Source organism: Benincasa hispida, chromosome 4, assembly GCF_027475165.1.
Source record: "Benincasa hispida cultivar pf3 chromosome 4, pf3_genome.v1.1, whole genome shotgun sequence".
NCBI classification, from domain to species: Eukaryota; Viridiplantae; Streptophyta; class Magnoliopsida; order Cucurbitales; family Cucurbitaceae; genus Benincasa; species Benincasa hispida.
The window spans coordinates 20,283,337-20,304,384 of NC_143481.1; positions in this window are offsets into that span (position 1 = coordinate 20,283,337).

The following is a 21,048-nucleotide window of genomic DNA, read 5'->3' on the forward strand; positions in this document are numbered from 1 at the left end:
TGTTACAACCCTCCGAAGGGATAGTCGTCGCTAAACGACTAGTAAAGGGTCACATAAAGCCAACCAGCAGGCGCAACATAGGAATCTCATGGTGTGATCTAATGGAAGAGATCGTAGGACGTGTTGACACACACCCTTCACCCACTTACTATAAACTACTTCCCCTATTCACCTTATTATTGACCCATGCAAACACTTTCCGACAGGATGTTGCCGCTAATCGCAACTCGAAACCGAGCATGGATCTCACGGTGTGAACTCTTAGGGACGTGAGAACTAGAAATAATATATCTCATATACTGTTAATCTCTCACTGAAGTATTTTATTTTATAAAATATTGGGTATTTACTTGGTTATTAACTGGCTAATATTTAACAACCTAAGTCTAGATGATTGTTCCTAGTATAACTCTTATACCGAGATTAACCTATGATGTCTAGGTGATAAACCAATTTTATTACCTTACACAATTCAGGCATGGTCATAAAACTAGGGTTATGAACTTAGACACCAGTTTGATCTCCAGTAGGAGGAGTTCCACAAACCGTCAACTTCAGTACCCCCGACCTTAAACAAGATCACCCTAGGTAAGTAAGCAACTCATGTTTTACAAGTAATCGACTTATTCTAACTCTTAAAAAAAGGCAATTGAATTTCACTAGTTAACCCTAGGTAAGCATGCATCTTATCTTTGTTATAGATTTTATATTACAATTATATAACAAGTATAAAATAAAATATAACATTTATAACCTTAGAATATTCATTTATAACATGCTTCCTTAAACAAATGTGCTTTAATATAACACTTATATTAAAATCTAGCATGCATACTATATACATTATAACAATTATAACTTATAACAAATGCATGCCACATGTATATCCTATTAAGGGATTTTTAAAAAACAATATGGCATAGTTTATGCACATATAATCAAACAATAATATACATCACAAAGATAATAAGTAAACAACACTAAAGTGGACCAGTTTTGGCATTAAAAGCAAATAAACAACTAAATTATTAGATAATTCAGCAAGCAAATCCTTCGAACCGACTTCAACCAGGTCAAAAACCACTCGAACCGGCTTGAAAACACCAAAAACAAGGTTGAGCCTATCAAACCGGCTCAACCAGGTCAACTGGATCGGTCGAGACAAGCTGGTCAATGTGCACAGCAGCTGATCAATAGGTGGAGCACGCGGATCGATGAGGCATGAACCGGGTTGCAAAGTGGGTGCACGAGCGGGTCGGGTTGACGAGGCAACCAGTGCGTGGGCCTGCTGATGGAACCAGGTCGGACGGGTCACGAGTGGGTCAGACGCGGGTCTGGACAAGGCACGCACGCGGGAACTCAACAAACCAGGTTGGGTGGGGCTGCGGATCGGGTAGGGAAATTTCTAGGTCTGGAATAAACTCTCGGGTCTGTGAGCCTAAATTCTCTAAAATGAAGTTGCCACTTTGCCGGAACCGAGCAATTACAACCTAATAAGGACTCTAAGACTCTAACAAATTTACAGACCCTTTACTGCACATTAAAGTTCATATACATGTGAGCAATTACAAAATTCAACAAGAAATTAAATGAAAACTAATGCCAAAACCGTAATGTATCCACATTAGTCAACCAAACATTCATCACATAAATTAACACCCATCAAAATGCAATAGAACGTTATAAGCATGCTCTGATACCATTTAATGGAATATAAAGAATGCATTCACAGCAGAAGCGATCAAATCAACAATGTTCTAATTGTAATACAAATAAGAATAAGCATGCAAAATGGATAGAAAATACAATCTTTGAAGACTCCACCGCAAGCTTCCTCTCCCGTGCACCACCAACGGTAAATCCCCACTATTCTCTAGTTGAAGGACATGGTTGTGGGGCTGTTTTGTTAGTGAAAATGAGGTGGAAGAGTATAGGTCAAAAGTTGAGGAAGCATTAGTCTTACAGATTTCAAAAACAAAGCCATTTATAGAGAAAACACATGCAAAATCCCATTTTGCATGTCTTCCACCTCAAACACCATTAGCATGTAAACTTTAGGTGTCAAGCTTGGGAAGTGCCACTTCTTGAAACCTCACCTTTGAAGACCTTTCTTCGCATTTTTTCCTCGAACAAATCACGAACAACTTAAAGACCTTCTTCAAGATTATCCTCGCACAAAACCAGATATTACCACAAAAGCTACCTTGGTATCCTCAGGGTGAGAACCCATGAGTGGTGTGCTCTGACTATTTTGGTTAAGAGGGAAAATTTAATGTGGAAGAAGAAGATTGAGAATGTTCACCAAAACAAGATAAAAAGTACATAGCACTTATGTATCTCCTTTCTCAATACTTCAACAACAACAACAACAACAACAAGAAAATATTTTTCTTTATAATCTCCTTGCCAAATTAACCACCATCCACTTACGTGGGTGGAGAGAAAAGAATGGGAAGGGAGTTGTAACTCCCTTTCTTATTATAATAATAACAATAATATAAATATAAACATGATAACTAACTTATCATATTATAAATACATATATATTAAATTATATGTTATATCAAATATAACACATAACATATAGTTTTAATATTGTATCACATACAATATAAATTATGGTTTCTTTTCCCTTTTATATAGCATTTAATATAAATCTTATTTATATTAAATTTAACATCTATGAATTCAATTCATAGAAACTGTATTTGAATCTTATTCAATTATTTATAATATACCAAATACATTATGACAATTATATCACATATAATTGAAACAACTTAATTATATCATATATAATTATATCCCTCTATTAATTTGAACAATTCAAATTAATCAAAAAACTGATTCTCAACTAAATCCTATTTAGCTACCAAAGGAATCTTATGAACCTGTAGCTTGAAGCTCAAACGGTACATGAACAATTAATTAAACTCTTTAATTACATTATTCACCATCCGTTACCTGTCGGGCACTCCACAAAAGACCGACAGTTGCACTCTTGACACTATAGATATATTTCTGTGTCTATTAGATATAACCAATCAATAATATGATGACCCTTCACAAATTGCTCGTAAGTACAGCTAGGTCAAATTATCGTTTTGCCCCTATAGCTACATCTAACTCCTTAAATACCATTGATCTCTCTAATGAACAATAGATCATAGTCCAACTATGACTAAACCCTTCTCGGGCCAGGAGAGGGTGTGGCGCCACATTGTTCATGACTTGGAATCAGTCCTTAAGGGAGCAATTATCTACTTACCCTTGCCTCAGGGAAAGAGTGAATTCCATCTTGTGTAGCTATGTTCCCAGCTCCCCAATCAGACGAATCCCTAAAATGGTAGGCTTGTTGAGTCGACGATCTAGCAACTCTCATTTATACAAATCAAATGACCGCCCTCATAGGTAGGAGTTCACAACTCACTCAGGATTCAAGTCATGTTACCTATGGTCACCCTGGTGAAATGTCATTCTCTATTATGAACAACGTTATATAATGAGACTAAACATTTCGTGGTTCGGTCTTATACAAACACCTTTATATAGAATATCCCCGTTCGCATATCTATACATGAATGATCAGGATCAGATCATTTGTAGCATTTTACAACAATTGTAACACCTACAAAGTGGATCATACTCGTAGTGTCATCAGGATAAGGTACCCAACCTTATCCATCTGCTACAGACCATTTAAGTCATCACTTAAACATGATTCACCCGTATGTCTCTACATACATGTTTAAGTTACAAAGATAACCTCGGATGTTAGTTTATTGGTTTGTGGTTAATACAACTAAAATATCATATATTTTATAGACAATGAATAAAATATCAAATATTTTATTAAATACATAATGAGTTTGGTCAATAATGTTTACAAACTATAAGACCCTACAAAATTTAGATCATCAACCCTAATAATTCGGACCTTTGTGTTCCTGTGAACGTTAAGGCAAAATGAGGGTTTGAATATTTCATCACTTTCACTAATGATTATTCAAGATATGGGTATGTTTACTTAATGCAACATAAGTCTGTGGCCCTTCAGAAGTTCAAGGAGGAAAAGGCTGAAGTTTAAAATGCATTAAGAAAATAATTAAAACACTTCGATCTGATCGAGGTGGAGAGAATATGGATCTAAAATTCCAAGACTATTTGATAGAAAATGGAATTGTATCCCAATTCTCAGCACCTGGTACACCTCAATAGAATGGTGTATCAAAAAGGAGAAATTGAACCTTATTGGACATGCTTTAATCTATGATGAGTTATGCTTCCTTACCTGACTCATTTTGGGGTCATGCAGTATAGACTACAACCTATATTTTTAATTGTGTTCCATCTAAGAGTGTTTCTAGAACACCTTTGGAGTTATGGAATGATCGTAAAGGTAGTTTATGTCATTTTAGGATCTAGGGTTACCCAGTACATGCTTGAGGCTAATCCTAAGAAATTGGAATCTCATTCAAAATTGTGCCTATTTGTAGGCTACCTCAAAGGAACGAGACGTGGTTACTTCTACGACACTAAAGATAATAAAGTGTTTATATTGACAAATGCTACATTTTTAGAAGAATACCACTTTAGGGAACACAAACCACACAGTAAGATGGTATAGAATGAACTTTCTGGTGAATCTACTGAACCTTCAACCAGAGTTGTTGAAAAGCCAAGTATACCAACAAGAGTTGTTGATGTTGGTGTAAGGATAAAAGCCCTGATGCAACGAAAAATATCAAGATCTTTTCTCGAAATTAATTTAGAAAACATGAAATACCAGTACATCGGGAAACAAGACAGAATATCACAGAGATTTAACATAAAACAAAACTTAATATGAAATTCCTAGGTTAAGCATGCATTGGAAAATTAGGAAATTAATCCTACAGTCCTATAGAGAAAAGGAAATAGATACTCACTTTCGTTAAAGACTCAATGTCAATTCCCCTCGAGATTTCTTGAACACCACCAATATGGAAACCTTCCTATTCTCTGAAAATTGATGGTTTGTGGGAACCAAATGAATAATAGGAAGCAAGAAGCGATTTTTTTTTTTTGAGAGATTTTTTTTTACAGAACCTTTCTGTAAAAACCAAGGCACAAACACCTCCCCTTTCTCCAATTTTTGTAGGTTTTTTAACCAATGGAGAAAGTGAAAGGGAGTAAATGTGGTATAGCCCACGTTTCATATATATCCCCTACGTGGGAGTTATCTGATTTAATTAATTAAAATAAGTAATTAATAATTAATTTAATCTAATTTAATTAATGATTTCATTCAAATCATATTTAAATGAAACATCTCTCACATAACCTATAGTTTTAAACCAATTAATTTAATTAAATCAAGTTCAATTAAAAATTAATTAACTCCAATTAATAAATTACCAAATTAAATATCAAATATTTAATTTAGCCTACATTTGAATCATATTCAATTGTATTTCTCTCATAACCAATAGTTTTGATGTGCATCTAATATACATTAATTTAACCTATAGTTTTAATATGAATGAAATTTATACATATTCAATTAATATTTGAACTCCTACAAATATTTAATTCTCCCTTAAATTAATTTTGAAAATTTACATTACAAAGTTTAATTAAAATATAAACTTTATAGTATAGTGTATCATTATACATTATACTATTTTCCTAAGTGAATTTGAACATTTCAAACTCAACTCAATACATAGTTACCTCAATTCCCTTTATGAACTAGGAAAGAACCTCATGTACCTACAAATCAAAAGCTCCAACGATATGAGATTAATTGGCTAAACTCATTAACCACATTAATCAATATTCGTTAACTAAATTACCCTCTTAATCTGAGAAAAGATGTGAAGACATCAATTTCAACCCTCTTATGATAACCACTATCCAACATACTCCTGAAAACCTGTATAGAAAGCCCGTGTCTATATTCTTGCTACCATATCTGATGTTTTGGCTAAGAAACACGAAGGCATGTATATTGCCAAAGTGATTATGGAATCTCTACGTGGGATGTTTGGATAACATCCTTCTCCCTGAGACATGATGCTATCAAATATGTTTACAATTACTGAATGAAAAAGGGGGCCTCAGTTAAAGAACATGTCCTAGACATGATGGTCCATTTCAATGTGGCAGAGGTAAATAAAGTTGTCGTACATGAGAGGAGCCCAATTGGTTTTATTCTAGTGTCTCTTCCGAAGAGCTTCTTGCAATTTTGCACCAACGCTTTAATGAACAAGATAGAACACAACCTGACTACGCTTATCAATGAGTTATAGGTTTTTTAGTCCATTTTGAGAACAAAAGGACAAGAAGCGGAGGTAAATGTTGCCACTGCTGAAAAAAGAGGATCGTCTTCTAAAAAGCCTGGTGTTGCTTCTTCTTCTAAGAATAAGAGTATTCCAGTGAAAAAGAACAAAAGGAAAAAGAAAAAGAAAACTTCTACTGGCTGCAAAGGTAAAGGCAAAGCTACAGAAAAGGGAAAATGTTTCTACTGTAGCGAGGTTGGGCACTAGAAGAGAAACTGCCCATAGTATTTTAGAGAGAAAAGAGCATAAAAAAAAAAAAAAGGGAATTTTTTCCTAAGGGTTACTTGCAAATGAGATAATGCTCCAGGTTGTGAACATGGTAGAGTATCTCAGTAAAATCAGCGGGAGATCTTGAAGTTGCTGACAGAAGATGAATCCTTTTACTTTTGTTATTGTAACAAAAGTTGTTTTATCTTTAGTAAAGAACAAGTTTCATAAAATCTTTTGTTGTAAATGAAATGTTCATTAGAAAAAGATATATTTTTGTTCTACTTTAAAGCAACTTCTATGTTAAAACCAACCAAGATTAAGGCCATTTCAAATATTTAGATATTTAAAACGACTGAAAAACAACAAGGCAAAAGATGTATTCTGGTACTTATCTTTGGTAATTAAGATTATTGTCACATCATGTCTTAATGAGATTAAGAAGGTTAAAAGTGGTCATCTAAATAAGTTAGAAGAACAAAATAACCCTTAAAAGCTTATACATTCATATCTTTATGGTCTGATGAATGTTAAGCATAAGGAAGGGTGTGAATATTTTAGTAGTTATTCTAAAGTACAATTATATTTACCTATGTTGTAAGTTTAGAACACTTGAAGGGTTCAAGGTGAATAAAACTTGTTAGGTAAAATAAGCGAAACACTTCGATTAGATCGAAGTAGAGAGTATAGAGAATCATAGATTTCAAGGGCTATTTTGATAGAATATGGAATCTACTGACAATTTTCTACATCTAGTTGCCTGAATTATTTTGAACATCATTCCATTTTACGGTGTTTCTGAAACTCCATATGAGATATGGAGAGCTCATAAAATCTATTTATGATATGTCAAAGATGTTTACATAGTTCAGAAATCTAGAATAGAATGGCATATGTGTTAGTGTCGAAACCTTAAGTATTGGAATACCGTTCAATTAGCATGCCTATCTGTAGGCAACCCAAAAGTAGTATACTTTTCAAATAAAAGAAAATCAAGTATTTGTGATGACAAATGCTAAAATTTCTAAAAAGTATACGTACAAGAAGCCACCATGTATTATATTTAGTTTCCATAAGAGCAAAAGTACATCAATAAGAGTTATTGATTAAAACTTACACTATGACAAAATTTGTTTCGACAGATTAGATACATCTTACTCAAAGAGTTGAGAGTACCTCGATATAGTGGGAGGAATGTATTACAACCTAGCCATAAATTCGGTTTAGTGGAAACTTAAGTCATCAGGTCTTGGTGACAGTATCAAGAAACAAGAAGTTATGGAAATAAGATGCATTCCCTATATTGTTTTGAATAGAAGTCCATTGTATACTACTATGTTTATAGCGATTCTCTTGACTAAAGTGTTTGAGGATCACCTAGTGAGGCTAGAACTATGGGTTGTATAACCTAGGACAAGTGGGAGAAAAACCGATGGGTTTGTAATACCATAACGCAAACCATGGGTATATGATGCACTAGTTTATTGTATTTCTCTGTAAAACTCAAAAACTCAATGTATTCATATGTATGTTACCACTGGAGTTTTAGTCTAAGTGGGAGTTTGTTGGGTTTTATGTCGTAAAATTCCTGGTTTGTAAACAATAAATTCATTCTGTAAATTGATAAAGTTTTGTTTGAATATATGAATTGCTTATTCCATTTTAGAAATAAATCTAATAAACTAAAAGATCCATGACTAGTACATGACTACTTGAACTTTATGTGGAGACATAAGAGTGGATCAGGTTCCAATAAATAGTCAAAATGATTTATAGTATACGAATAAGGTTGGGTGCCTTATTCTAGTAACACTATTGGATGCGGCCCACTCTATAATTATTACAATTTGATGTAAAGTGCTACAAATGAAGTGATCCTGATTCGTTCATGTATTGACATAAGGAGTGGGGGCATCTTATGCAATGAGTTTGCATAAGATCGAACCAAGAATTAAGTCACTCTTATTTTATAATGTTGTTAATTGTTTAAGACTGACTATTTCAAAGCAATGACCTAGGTAACTTGACCTTAATCCTGAGCTAACTATGAACTCCTGTTTATTCAGAATTATCCTTAGATTTGCATGGGTTAAGGTTGGATCAATAGCGCCGTCTCAAGAAGCCTCCCATTTCAGGGGTAAGACCAGGTAGATAGCTGGGGACATAAGATGTAAGATGGAACTCATTTCTACCCGCTTTTAGGGATAGTAGAGAGGTTGTTCTCTTAAGTGTTGACTCCGGGTCTTGAACAAGGGACCCCACCCTCTCATTGGCTTGAGAGAAACTCGGTTTAGTGATTGGATCACAAACTAATTGTTCATTAGAGGATCAGTGGGACTTAAGGAGCAAAATGTAATCTCCGGATTAAAACAGGTTTTGACCCAACCATTACTATGAACAACCTGTAAAGGATTAACTTACTAATCATGGTTATATCCAATGAACATAATATATCTATAGTGAGGGGAGTGCAGTTACTGGGTTTTAGTGGAGTGACCCGATAGTTAACGAATGGTGGTTAATTAGGTTAAAGAGTTTAGCCCGTTAATCGCGGATCGTTGGAGCCCATGATCAGGTCTATGAGGTTCCCCTACTAGCTCATATCGGACTAAACCTTAGAATAATGTGACGAATGAATTAGTGTTCAAAATCAATTTTTGGAGCAAAGCGGTAAATATATACGATATATTTAACCTAATGTTTGATTGTGAATTAAACATAAAGGGAGACAATATAGGAGATATTTAAATAAGATCTAAAAATCATGATTATGAATAGGGATTCATATAAAATGGGAATAAAATTGATTATGAATAGGGATTCATATAGATATATTAGTGTTAGATTTAATATTAAATTAAATTAATTAAATTATTTAATATTTATTTAATTTTAAAATTGATTATTAGAATTAATTTTGAAATTAAATGAAATTGGTCAAAATTGCATTAAAAGTCAAATTGTTGACTAGGTCAAAAAATGCAATGGAAGTCAAATTATTGACTTTTGACTTTTGAAAGTCAAAAAGTCAAATTTGATGACTTTGGACTTTGAGAGTCAAATTTTGACCAAATTAGTCGAAAGCTCCAACATTTATGAGTGGGAAATTCCAACTATTGAATTGTGAAGTGTTGTCTTCATTTGAAGACACCTACCCCACTAAATCCCATTTTGAGTTAGTGGATTTTTTAGTGTCAAATTCTCATCGAACTCAAAATTGCATGTTTTGCATGTAATGTCTTTAAAAGGAAGTATTTATTGAATTTCAAAAACTCTTGGCCATAGTGTAATTGGATGAGATTATGTGATAATCTCATTACAATTTTCTCTCAAAGTCATAACTTTTTCCTCTCTAAATTAGTCAATCACCAGATCCCATCATCCCATTCTAAGGCTGGAGAATAGTCAGGAAGACTCTCGTGGTGGTATACGAACTGTTCTTGAGGAGATTGGAACTAATTTGAAGAAGATTCAAAGTCTATAAAGGTTGTATTCTTTTTCTCCTTTTATTTGTTTCAAATATTGCATGCTTATCTTTGTAATTAACATAATTAGAGTACTTTAGATCCATTTTTCTTCCACTATGCATGTGTTTGTTCCGTCATGGTGTCTTATAAAACATAGAATATACTTGATTCATTTCATCATTCGATAAAACTTAGCATAGGCTTACTGGAAAACGGATGCTAAACTCTTAAACAACTTCATCATTTAAAAACATGGACCATGCGATCAACATACATTTTAAGGAATGCGTTGGAGAAATCATGATATAATAACTTCATATGAAAAGCCTATGCATTGGGAATCATTCATAAAACTTGCGTTAGAAAATATTTATTAAAACTTGTCACTCGTTGTCTTAAGCTACTTATCCAAGAGGTTGTACACCTCCCCTATTTGCATTTCCTCTGAAAAGGAAAGGTCACTTGGTCAGTATATTTAGCTCCCTTTTGAGCTTAACACATAGCTTATCTTTACTGCATACTATTAGTCATCGCGTCATAACTAAGATCGACGTACCAAAATCATCCTTAACGCATCGACTATCTTTAGCCATCTTACCTTATAACTTGGCTGACAATTGGGAATCCTTTCTCAAGGTGCTCTATTAAACGTTGAAAAACTTCCCAGTCTATACGATGAACACTTACTAAGCGACATACTTCAAACACCTTTGTTATGAACTGACTATATTGTATGCATTAACACATAACATCACTGAACCAGCAACTTGCTAATTCTTTGAATGCAGTTATCTGCTTATTCATCCACAACCACATTCCACATTCAAACTTCCAGATTTCATAACTTTAATTCCAGCATTCATTTAACTAAACTTCTTTCATAGAAAATGCTCATAAACATCTTCACTTTTGCTTACCATAGAACTTGAGCATTATTTCCTCTAGAATCAATCGAAAATCCCTCAAATTCTCCTTTAGTTGGCTGAGAGTTCTTCAACTTTCAAAATCTTAAGATGGCAACAACACTCTTACACTTAAGCGTTAGAAAAATTTTGGCAAAACAGTCTCCTTCTTGGTTAAGCCTATTTCCACTTGGGTTTGCATGAAGAGTTTGCTTAATTGTCACCTGGCAAGCTTATCCCTATATTGACGTCAGCAAGGCTACCACCTGACTTACTTACTTGTTAATTAAGTTGAATTCCTCAGCTTAAGCTTGATCGTATCGCCTTGCGACCATCCATGACTTCTCTCTTCAACGCATGATCGTTTGTCACATCCTTCGTTAGCTTAGCTCTAAAAAATGGTATACAAAGTTGGTCGCATAAACCCTACATACCACTTGTTTTAATTAGCCACAACGCCCCCTCCTTGGGCCTCTGGCTGTATCATTCAACTAAACTGGCCGCATGGCGCCTACCAGTTTCAACGCATGGAACCCTCTCCTCTCTCTAGGTATTAACTTGGTCCTACTTCAGCTAAGAACCCAGCATGCCGTACTTAACATATTTTCTTGCCCTTTTCTGGCTTACCATTAATAGACTTCTCCAACTCTCTACGCGTCAATCGTGTTACGACTTGAATACATATAGTCATAATATTTAGAAAATTTTCCTTCTCTTACATTTTAGATGCAGCATTCACTATACAAACTTAACTACTTTTTCCATTGACGTTAATACACATCTTAACTCATAATCAAGTAGACTTAAACTTAATTAACTAGTAAAATTAATCCAAAGGTTTACATAACTAGTAACGAAGTTACATCTAGTGGTTACTGTTGAAAATAGGGTTATTAACCTAGGGGAGTTTATGTAATTATGTAGACCCCTAGGGTTTCCTACTATCTATTTATATAGTGTGTCCCTATGTATTCAGAGTATGAGATTAAAAAGAATAAGAAAAAGTCTCTATATCGTCGTTTTTCTCCTTGCACTAGGGTTTCCACGTAACCTTGTTGTTATTCTCTTTCCTACTTTTATTTTTAACATGGTATCAGAGCTTGGGGAAAACCCTAGCCGTTATGGAAGAGAACCAACCCCATCCTCTTCTGATGATGGATCTTCGAGTTTTGACATGAAAACGGCTATTCGAGCGACTGTGAATTAGTGTTTCCAAGCAGCCCTACTAGAGTTACTTTCTGTTGTCGAGTTATAGTCGACGGAGAGTCACCGTCAATGGGAGTCATTGTACAACACAGAAGCGTCGACTAGGCTTCTCATCGCAGAACCCAACCGAACCTGCGAAGGAGATCCGGTCGCGATCAAGTCCAACCGCAAAGGACAGACAAATCGCAACGATCTGAGCGGAATTGGCACCAATCTGATTGGAATCGGGTCATTCCGCCCTGAACCTGGGCAAACCCTCAAAGGTCAGACAGATTCCGCCGCGTCATCGCAGCCCTCTAGACCTTCGCAGACTTTCGCTTCGGTGAGTTTCACGCGGGCTTACTCTTCCACGTCAGGTCTGTTTGTTTTGCAAGGAGTGGCGCCGAACACAACTCTTACAAATTCGGTTCGTTCATTTTCTGCCCTAGGTATGTTCGACCAACAACGAGCCAACGACCATCTCGAGCAGTCCAGCCGACTAGTGACCTTCTTCTAAACGGCGACTTCCTTCCAACCGACAATAGTTACCCCGTTTCCAGTCGCTTGTAGTTCGATCCATTACCCAGACGATGTGAGACAATGGTTGGCTTATCTGCAACAACAGATTTCAAATTTGGATACGATGTTCGATGAAAATCCCTATCCGGTTCAACAAGTTTATTCAGAGAATCCGATAAACTTGTTCCCTGTTTTGCCAAAATGTTTCCTATTTATCTGGTTCGATGGGCAATTTTGTAGGATTTCTTCTAGGGGAAAAATTAAATTGCCAGAATTATTTCTCCTGGTCCCAATCAATTCGAATGGCCATGGAAGGGCATCACAAGTTTGGGTACTTGACAGGGGAAATTCCAAAGCCAGCTCCAGGCGATCCACAAGAACGAATCTGGAAAGAAAAAGACTCACTGTTACATTCTGTTTTGGTGAATAGTATGGAACCTCAAATAGGAAGACCACTACTATATGCTGCAACCATCAAGGATATCTGGAAGGTAGTGCAAGATCTATACTTAAAAAGACAGAATGCCTCTCGGCTATATACGCTCCACAAACAGGTCCATGAATGGCAACACGGATCTATGGATGTTACTTCTTATTTTAACAAACTATCAATGTTGTGGCAAGAGATGAACCTGTGTCGAGAGATTGTCTGGAACTGTGCACAAAATAGGGCCTAATAATTGAAAATTGAAGAGGCAGGCCGTGTTTACATGTTCTTGGCTGGATTAAATCCTAAATTTGATGGTGTTCGTAGTCGAATATTGGGCTAGCGCCCGACTCCTTCACTCAGAGAAGTCTACTCTGAAATACGGCTGGAAGAGGATCGGTCATGTGCCATGAATAATCCCATTCCTACAACTGATGCAACCGCTTTCATCACAAAGTCGTCCACTACTGATGATGATAAAGAACCCCCGCCTGTTTGTGAACATTGTAAGAAGCTTTGGCACACATAGGACTAGTGTTGGAAATGGCATGGGAAACCTCCAAAAAATAGGCGACGATAGTCTCACGACAAATCTAATACTGGTCATGCCCTGGTAAGTGACTTAGCAGATGAACAGACTCAGAAATAGTCTTCCATTGATAATAAGAACAACTTGAGTATGGTTGGGGTGAGTGTTATTGCATAGTCAGGTAATTTCCCTTCGTTTGGTCTTATTAGTATGAATGGTAAAAAAACCATGGATTGTGGACTCAGGGCCCACAGATCATCTTATGAGTTCTTCACAATTGTTTATGTCATATAACCCAAGTGCAGAAAATGAGCCTATTCGCATTGCAGATAGGTCGTTTGCCCCTGTTGCAGGGAAAGGCCATATCTCTCTATTTGACTGTTTAATTTTACGTGATACTTTACATGTGCCTAACATCACTTATAATCTGTTATCTGTCAGTAAAATTACAAGGGATTTGAAGTGTAAGGCAATTTTCTCACCGAATTTCGTTTTGTTTCACGATCTGAAATCGGGGATGATGATTGGCACTGCCCGGCATGATAGGGGACTCTACTTCCTTTCTAAAGAAGCTTCCTCTAGAGATGATCATTAAACTAGGTTTATGTCGTTAAATATTTTTGTTTCTGAAAATGACTTTATGTTGTGGCTTTTCCATATAGGAAATCCGAATTTTCAATATATGAAGTATTTGTTTCCGCATTTATTTCGCAATGTTAATAATTCTTCTTTAAATTGTGATGTGTGTATTCGTGCCAAGTAAAATCGTGTTTCTTTTGATGGAACACGAGACATATGCAGCGGAATAAGGATCTAAATACACTCTAATTTCTTTTAATCAAAAGGAATTTAGCATGCAAAATGAAGGAAAAACAGTAAATTAACTTACCTTTGAAGCTCCCGAAAACCGCTTTTCCTCGCTGAATCTCAACTCGAACTCAACTGGACCACCACTAAAGTTGACTTACTATCCTCTGGACTCAGAACCGGATTGTGAGACCTGGTGAATGAAGAAACTGAGAGAGAAAAAGAGATGGAAAAAGAAAATGGAATTTGGATAGGGTTTGGGTTTTTTTTTCCAGCCCAATTTTGAAAACAAAATTGGCAAAATGTCCCAAAAGTTTTTCATCCAAATTAAAAGCCCAATTTATTGAAAAAACCATGCAAGAATTGCATGAAATAAATTCATAAAAACCCAACACCTAGAATCCACTATCTAAGGAGAGGTTGAACAGTGGAAACATATGCATCCCTTATATTCCTTCAAATCAACAAATTGCTAATGTTCTTACAAAAGGGTTACTGACACAAAGTTTTGATTATTGTGTAAGCAAGTTAGGCCTTGTTGATATTTATGCTCCATCTTGAGGGGGAGTGTTGAAAATAGGGTTATTAACCTGGGGGAATTTATGTAATTGTGTAGACCCCTAGGATTTCCTACTGTCTATTTATGCAGTGTGTCCCTATGTATTCAGAGTATCAGATTAAAAAGAATAAGAAAAAGTCTCTATATCGTGGTTTTTTTCCCTGTACTAGGGTTTCCACATAACCTTGTAGTTATTCTCTTCCTTAATTTTATTTTTAATAGTTACAATTTCGTGGTCCAGTCTTATGTAAACTCATTATATAGGATACCTCCACTCATGCACCAACACGAATACGTTAGATCATTGGGTTTGTATCAAATACAAAGTGGATTGTATCCATAGTGTCACCAAAATAAAATACCCACCCTTATTCTTTTACTATAGACCTTTTGGTTGTATCCCTGTATCTCTCCACATACAGTTTAAGACTCATAAGACAACCTAAGGTGTTAGTTTATTGGATTTACGATTATTAAGACAAAACATATGCAACACAATCAATAACACTTGTTGAAATAAAATTGATAACTCTTCATTGATCATAGTCAATTATTTACATTTACTATATACGAGTTTTAAGGCATGAAAACCCAACAATTGGTTCATCTAATAGGTCACATCTACCTCAACCATGAGGGAGCCTCGACATAGTGGGAGGATTGTGAACTCACCTATGTTGAGGTTGATGCCCTAAATCTCGTAGGGTCCTATAGTTTGTAATTGTATTGTATAAACTTATTATTTATTTAATAAAATATATGATGCTTTATTTCAAAGTTAGTTGCATTAACCACAAACCAATAAACTAACATCCAAGATTATATTGTAGCTTAAACATGTATCTAGAGACATACGTGTGGATCATGTTTAAGTAATAACCTAAATAGTCTATAGTAGATGAATAAGGTTGGATACCTTATCCTAGTGACACTACGTGTGAACCCTGAGCCCTAATTTCTCTACTTGAGTATGTTCCCTACTGAGACCAGTGTGGTGAGTAGGTTGATGTGAGAACTAATGAGTAATTGTAGAGGAAAGGGTAAAAAGTTAGAAGAAAAGTTAGAGTTTGAAAGCTTGACTCTTGGGTAAAGCTTGAAAAAATGGCTAAGTATAACCCATGTGTTGAAGCCTAGAAAATTGGCTAAGTGTTGTGCCATACATTGGTCATGCTCATTTGAGAGGTTATTTGGGCATTGAAGGAAGCTAAGGTATGGCCAAGAGAAAATCTATGCATGGGAAAGCATGTGGCAACCAAGGTCTTGAGAGGTTAGCAAAGCATGCGGCAGCCTCATGTGTGTGCGAGCATAGGCAATGGGTGATCGTGTAGCAAGTGAGCGACGCTACATGATGAAGTAAGTGATCGTGTAGCAAATGAGCGACGCTAGGCGATGAGGTAGGCGATCGTGTAGCAAATGCACGAAGCTTAGCGATGCGGTAGGCGATCGAAGGGTTGCGCTAAACGATAGCGCTATGCGATGGACGATAGCGTTAAGCGATGGGGAATTGGCACTGCACAAACGAAATCAACGCTAGATGATGACACTGGGTGATGGTGCTATGCGATGGGCGTCAGCGCTACACGATGGGTGAGAGCTATGCGGCAGGCTGTGTGCTATGCGTTGGTCGAAAGCGAGATTGTTGGGTGACAAGTATCAGCGTAAGGTCACTAAACGATGAGCTAAACGATGGGGTGGTGAGCTAAATGATTGGACTTGTACTAATCGGCACAAATCACTGATTAAAAACACCAAATGTCCTTAGCACCGGATTTAACTCCATGAAAAATGAAGTGTCACGCTATGCTTTAATGAGAAGCGGTGGAAAGCAGTATAAAAAGGGGAGGTTGAACTTCAAATGACCAGTTTGATCAATTCCTCCATGCAAATTTAGAGTTCTTGGTGTCGTTGGAATGTTATAAGAGTCTACTTTCAGAGGTGACACTGCCGAAAGAAGTCCTCATCGAATTAAGCTCGGAGAAGGAGAAAAAGGACCAGAGGTTCTGTTCTCGGGTGAATCTAGGCAATTGTTAAATAATTAAGTCTATAGGATAGACCTGAGAAGTCTAAAGATGAGCTCTGGAATTCGAGTTATGAATTTTGAAAAATGAATTTGGAATTTCATGAAGAAGTAGGCAGCTGCATGAGTTAAGTAAGCTGACAGCTCGAGGTGAAATGCTTGGACAAACCAAGAGCTGAGCTTTTCCATGCATTGAACCTACTTTGTCGGCAAAGGAGAGCTTGCAGTGTAGTCTTGGACGTATAAGCAGCCTTGAGGACGACCATATGCAGCTGTAAGAACACTTAGAGAGAAAAGTGTGATTGCATAAGTGGTGTTGCATTTGTGAAGAGCGGTTGGAAGCTTTGTATGAGCCAAATCTCAAAGAAATTCCTAAGTTTCTAAACCTACAGCAAGGTCTCTTGTTGTCAAAGTCTTTAAGAGGAAGGCTAAACGCAAAGCTTACTTAAGAGTTAGTCTCAAAAAGGAGACTTATGCTAGTAGCTAACATATTCTTTTGTGTCCACAGGATTAATACCAGTAATAGAAGCATAAAGACCTTTGAGGAATAGTTCTAAAAGTTGTGAGTGACTAAATATTTACAATGTTTTAAAGAAACCATGTTTTAAAGAAAGATTTTTCTCATGCTATCTAGTTTTACAAAGTAATTTCTAAGTAAACCATGAGTTATGTTTTAAACGCATGATATGTATGAAAGTTTATTGAAAAACTATTTATGTGTGTTTAATTACACAAAGCATGTGTTAGTATCTTTAAAGACATGTTTTTTATACATTATGCTTTATATGCTTTCAAGAGAAAGTCATTGTATGACTAGTTTTACTTGAAACTTAATACCGAGGGACATTTGAGAAGGTATCCAAGCAGCTCGATATTGAGGGACATTTTAAGAAGGAATCTGAGCAAAAGTACCTAAGATATGACGGTACTTAGTTATGGCCATATGCACGTAGGTAGTGAAAGTCAAAGATTGAGCAAAAGGGTTCTCTCTTGACTAGCAGTTGACGTTGAGATTTAACCACTGTAGGGTTATTCTTAACTAAGGGACAGTTTAATGTTTTACGATGAAAATAGCTTTATATGTGGTGATATAAATTTGGGCCGCATATTATGCGATGCATGTTTTAGGTTATACGTTGGTTCTCATGCATCTGCGGTCATGCGTTGGAATGGAATGTATACGTTGATCTCATATGCAATGACCATGCATTCCTGTCACAAGTTTTCTTGCACTCTCGCCAAGTATAATGAGATTGCAAGTTTCTCGGGAGATCCAAGGTCAAACTCAGGGACTTGTAGCTAAATAGTATGCGGTAATGTGTTTGCGGCAAATATATAAGAAAATGATGAGGGTTATGGGCTAAGCACTACTCCTACTCCTAACTAACAGACTAAGTGGTGGAAGTATGACTGAGAGGTAGAGACACGGCAACTTTAACACGTAGTAAAATGCATGGAAAAATAGATGAAAAGGCGAGGGTGTCTTCACTGCAACACTAAGCTTGACCGTAAGGGTAACCCCAGGTAACGCAAGCTATGCGATCATGCTATACACACTTGACGTAGACGCATGTGATGTATATGCGATAGTGTCGAGAAGCCTATTTCTAAACCTCTATATGACCAAATACCACCATATTCTACTTAAAAGGGTGCATACGCTGTGTAGTAGCAAACAGAGCCTATTTCTAACTTTCCCATTCTTGCTTATGCGATCCAATCCGCTCTCTCGATTCTTAGATTTGGTTTTTAGACTACTCTCCCAAGTATGCCTAAATGATGAATGATGCGCTCATAAGACAAGGTAATCGCATAAACCAGGCTAGCGTAAGATTATTCCTATATCTAGTGAACACTTGCTTACATTGCTTAATGCGACCAACCACTTACCCTCCCGGGCAGTTAGTTGTTGTTGATTCTACTCATAAACAAGCATTTTGTCTGCTTATAGACAAGCGTTGCTATAGCTTCACACTAAGCAAATAAGGTTTTCTCACAACACTCGCGCAACGCACACCTCCCGGTGGTCTACCACATGCTTCATATTCCTATGTCGCATGATTAAGTATGCGATACTCTAACAGTCTTACTCAGTGATACAATGAAAGTAAAGGATACTAAGTAAATGAAGATGGAGATGGAATCAAAGGAAATATAGAAATGCATTGATCACAAAATTTATTAATTCCTTAAAGCATAATGTAATACAATACAAGGAAATAAGAGAAATGGAGGGCCAGCTAGAAGCAATGTCTTGCTTCCAGCAGATGTGTGTCAAGACTGTCGGAGGTGCTATGGATGGGCGATGGAGTAGACTCTCTCAAGCTCTAACTCCAACGAAGGCTTCGATCGTCACTTGAAATGATTGAAGGGATGAAGAACTTTCAAGCTATCTTCTCACGCTTTGGTTTGGATCACAAGGATCCACCCGAAGGTAGAAACTCGGATGATCTAAAATTCAGCTCTACGGCTTCTATTTATAGATATTGATCGCCAATAGCATTTATAGACCTACTCTGAATCTGACACTCGCAGCACGATGGTCCTTTTCTGAATCTCTGCTGCTAATGGCATGGTAAGTGAAATGTAAACATCATCTTTTTGATAACCCCAGTGTATGCGTTCATGCTTGCATTCTACCAACATTGCGTTCATCCCTCTATTATGGTTATTATTTTGTACTCATAGTCTCTCTGCGATGACCGCATTCGCTTGACAGATGCAACTTCTATGCAATGACGCATGCGGTTAATGGCCGCAACATCCATGCGTCGAACGTATGCATTCGCCTTTGCGATGGAGAGATTCCTGCATGCGGTCATCTTTGCGATAGCCTGCCTTCCGCGTATGCGACCGCTTCCCGCGTTAGCTACAAAGATAAACAATTGAATGCATAATAACGCATAAAAGTGGGTTAGCCAAGATTCTTAATGCCAATCGACGCAAACTCGTTTTCTCATGAATTCCTAATATAATCGCCGCATATTCTACTTAACATCCCTCATAATTCTAAATAAAATACCTATAATGACGTGCATTTCTGCCCGTCATCAATATGGTTTATGCTTGGAAAATGTTTATATTGCAGTACAAGGTTACTGTAGAAATTTATATTTCAATTTAATCTCTTTATTGAGAATTTTTGCATGAGAAACGATTTTCCTTCTTAAGTCACTCACTGGGCTAGCAAGCTCACTCCGTTTTCAAATGTTTTTCTTTCCCTAGGTAGCGGTAAAATCCTCAGGAGGTAGCTCTGCATTTGCTCTTCCACTCAAGGAAAAAGTTATTGTAACCCGTTTGTTAGGTGGTTACTGTAAATATTGTACACATGTTACAGTTGTTCATATAGGGACTAAGTTCTGGGTAACGGGACTTGTGAAACTAGTAATGTAATCTCTGTAAATGTTTTGTGTTTAAAAATTAATGTTTTTAGCCATAGAGGCATCTGCTGTGTATGGGATTGCATGTTGGTATCAGAGTTATTTCCGTTAGAGTTATTAGGCAATAAGTGTCAACAAAAGGGTTGATAACTGCTACAGTCATGTCCTTTCCTAGGCTCAGAGAGTAGGTTGGGAGGGGGTGTGACACTACGAGTATGACCCCTTTTGTAGATGTTACAATTATTGCAAAGTACTACAAATGATCTGATCCTGATCATTCATGTAGAGACATATGCGCGGGGATATTCTATACAAATGAGATTGTATAAGACCAGACCACGAAATGTTTAGTCTCATTATATAACACTGTTCATAATAGAGACTCACATTTCACCAAGATGACCATAGGTAACATGACTTGAATCCTAAGTGAGTTGTGAACTTCTGCCTATGAATGCAGTCCTTTGATTTGTATGGGTGAGAGTAGCTAGAGCGCCAACTCAACAAGGCTACCATTTTGAAGATTCGTCTGGTTAGGGAATTTGGAAAAGAACTACACAAGAAGAAATTTACTCCTTCCCCGAGATCGGGGTAAGTAGATAGATTGCTCCCTTAAAAGTTGATTCCAGGGCTTGAACAATGTGGTGCCACACCCTCTCTTGGCCCAAAAGGGGTTCGATCATAGTTGGACTTTTATTTATTGTTCATTAGAGGGATCAGTTGTACTTA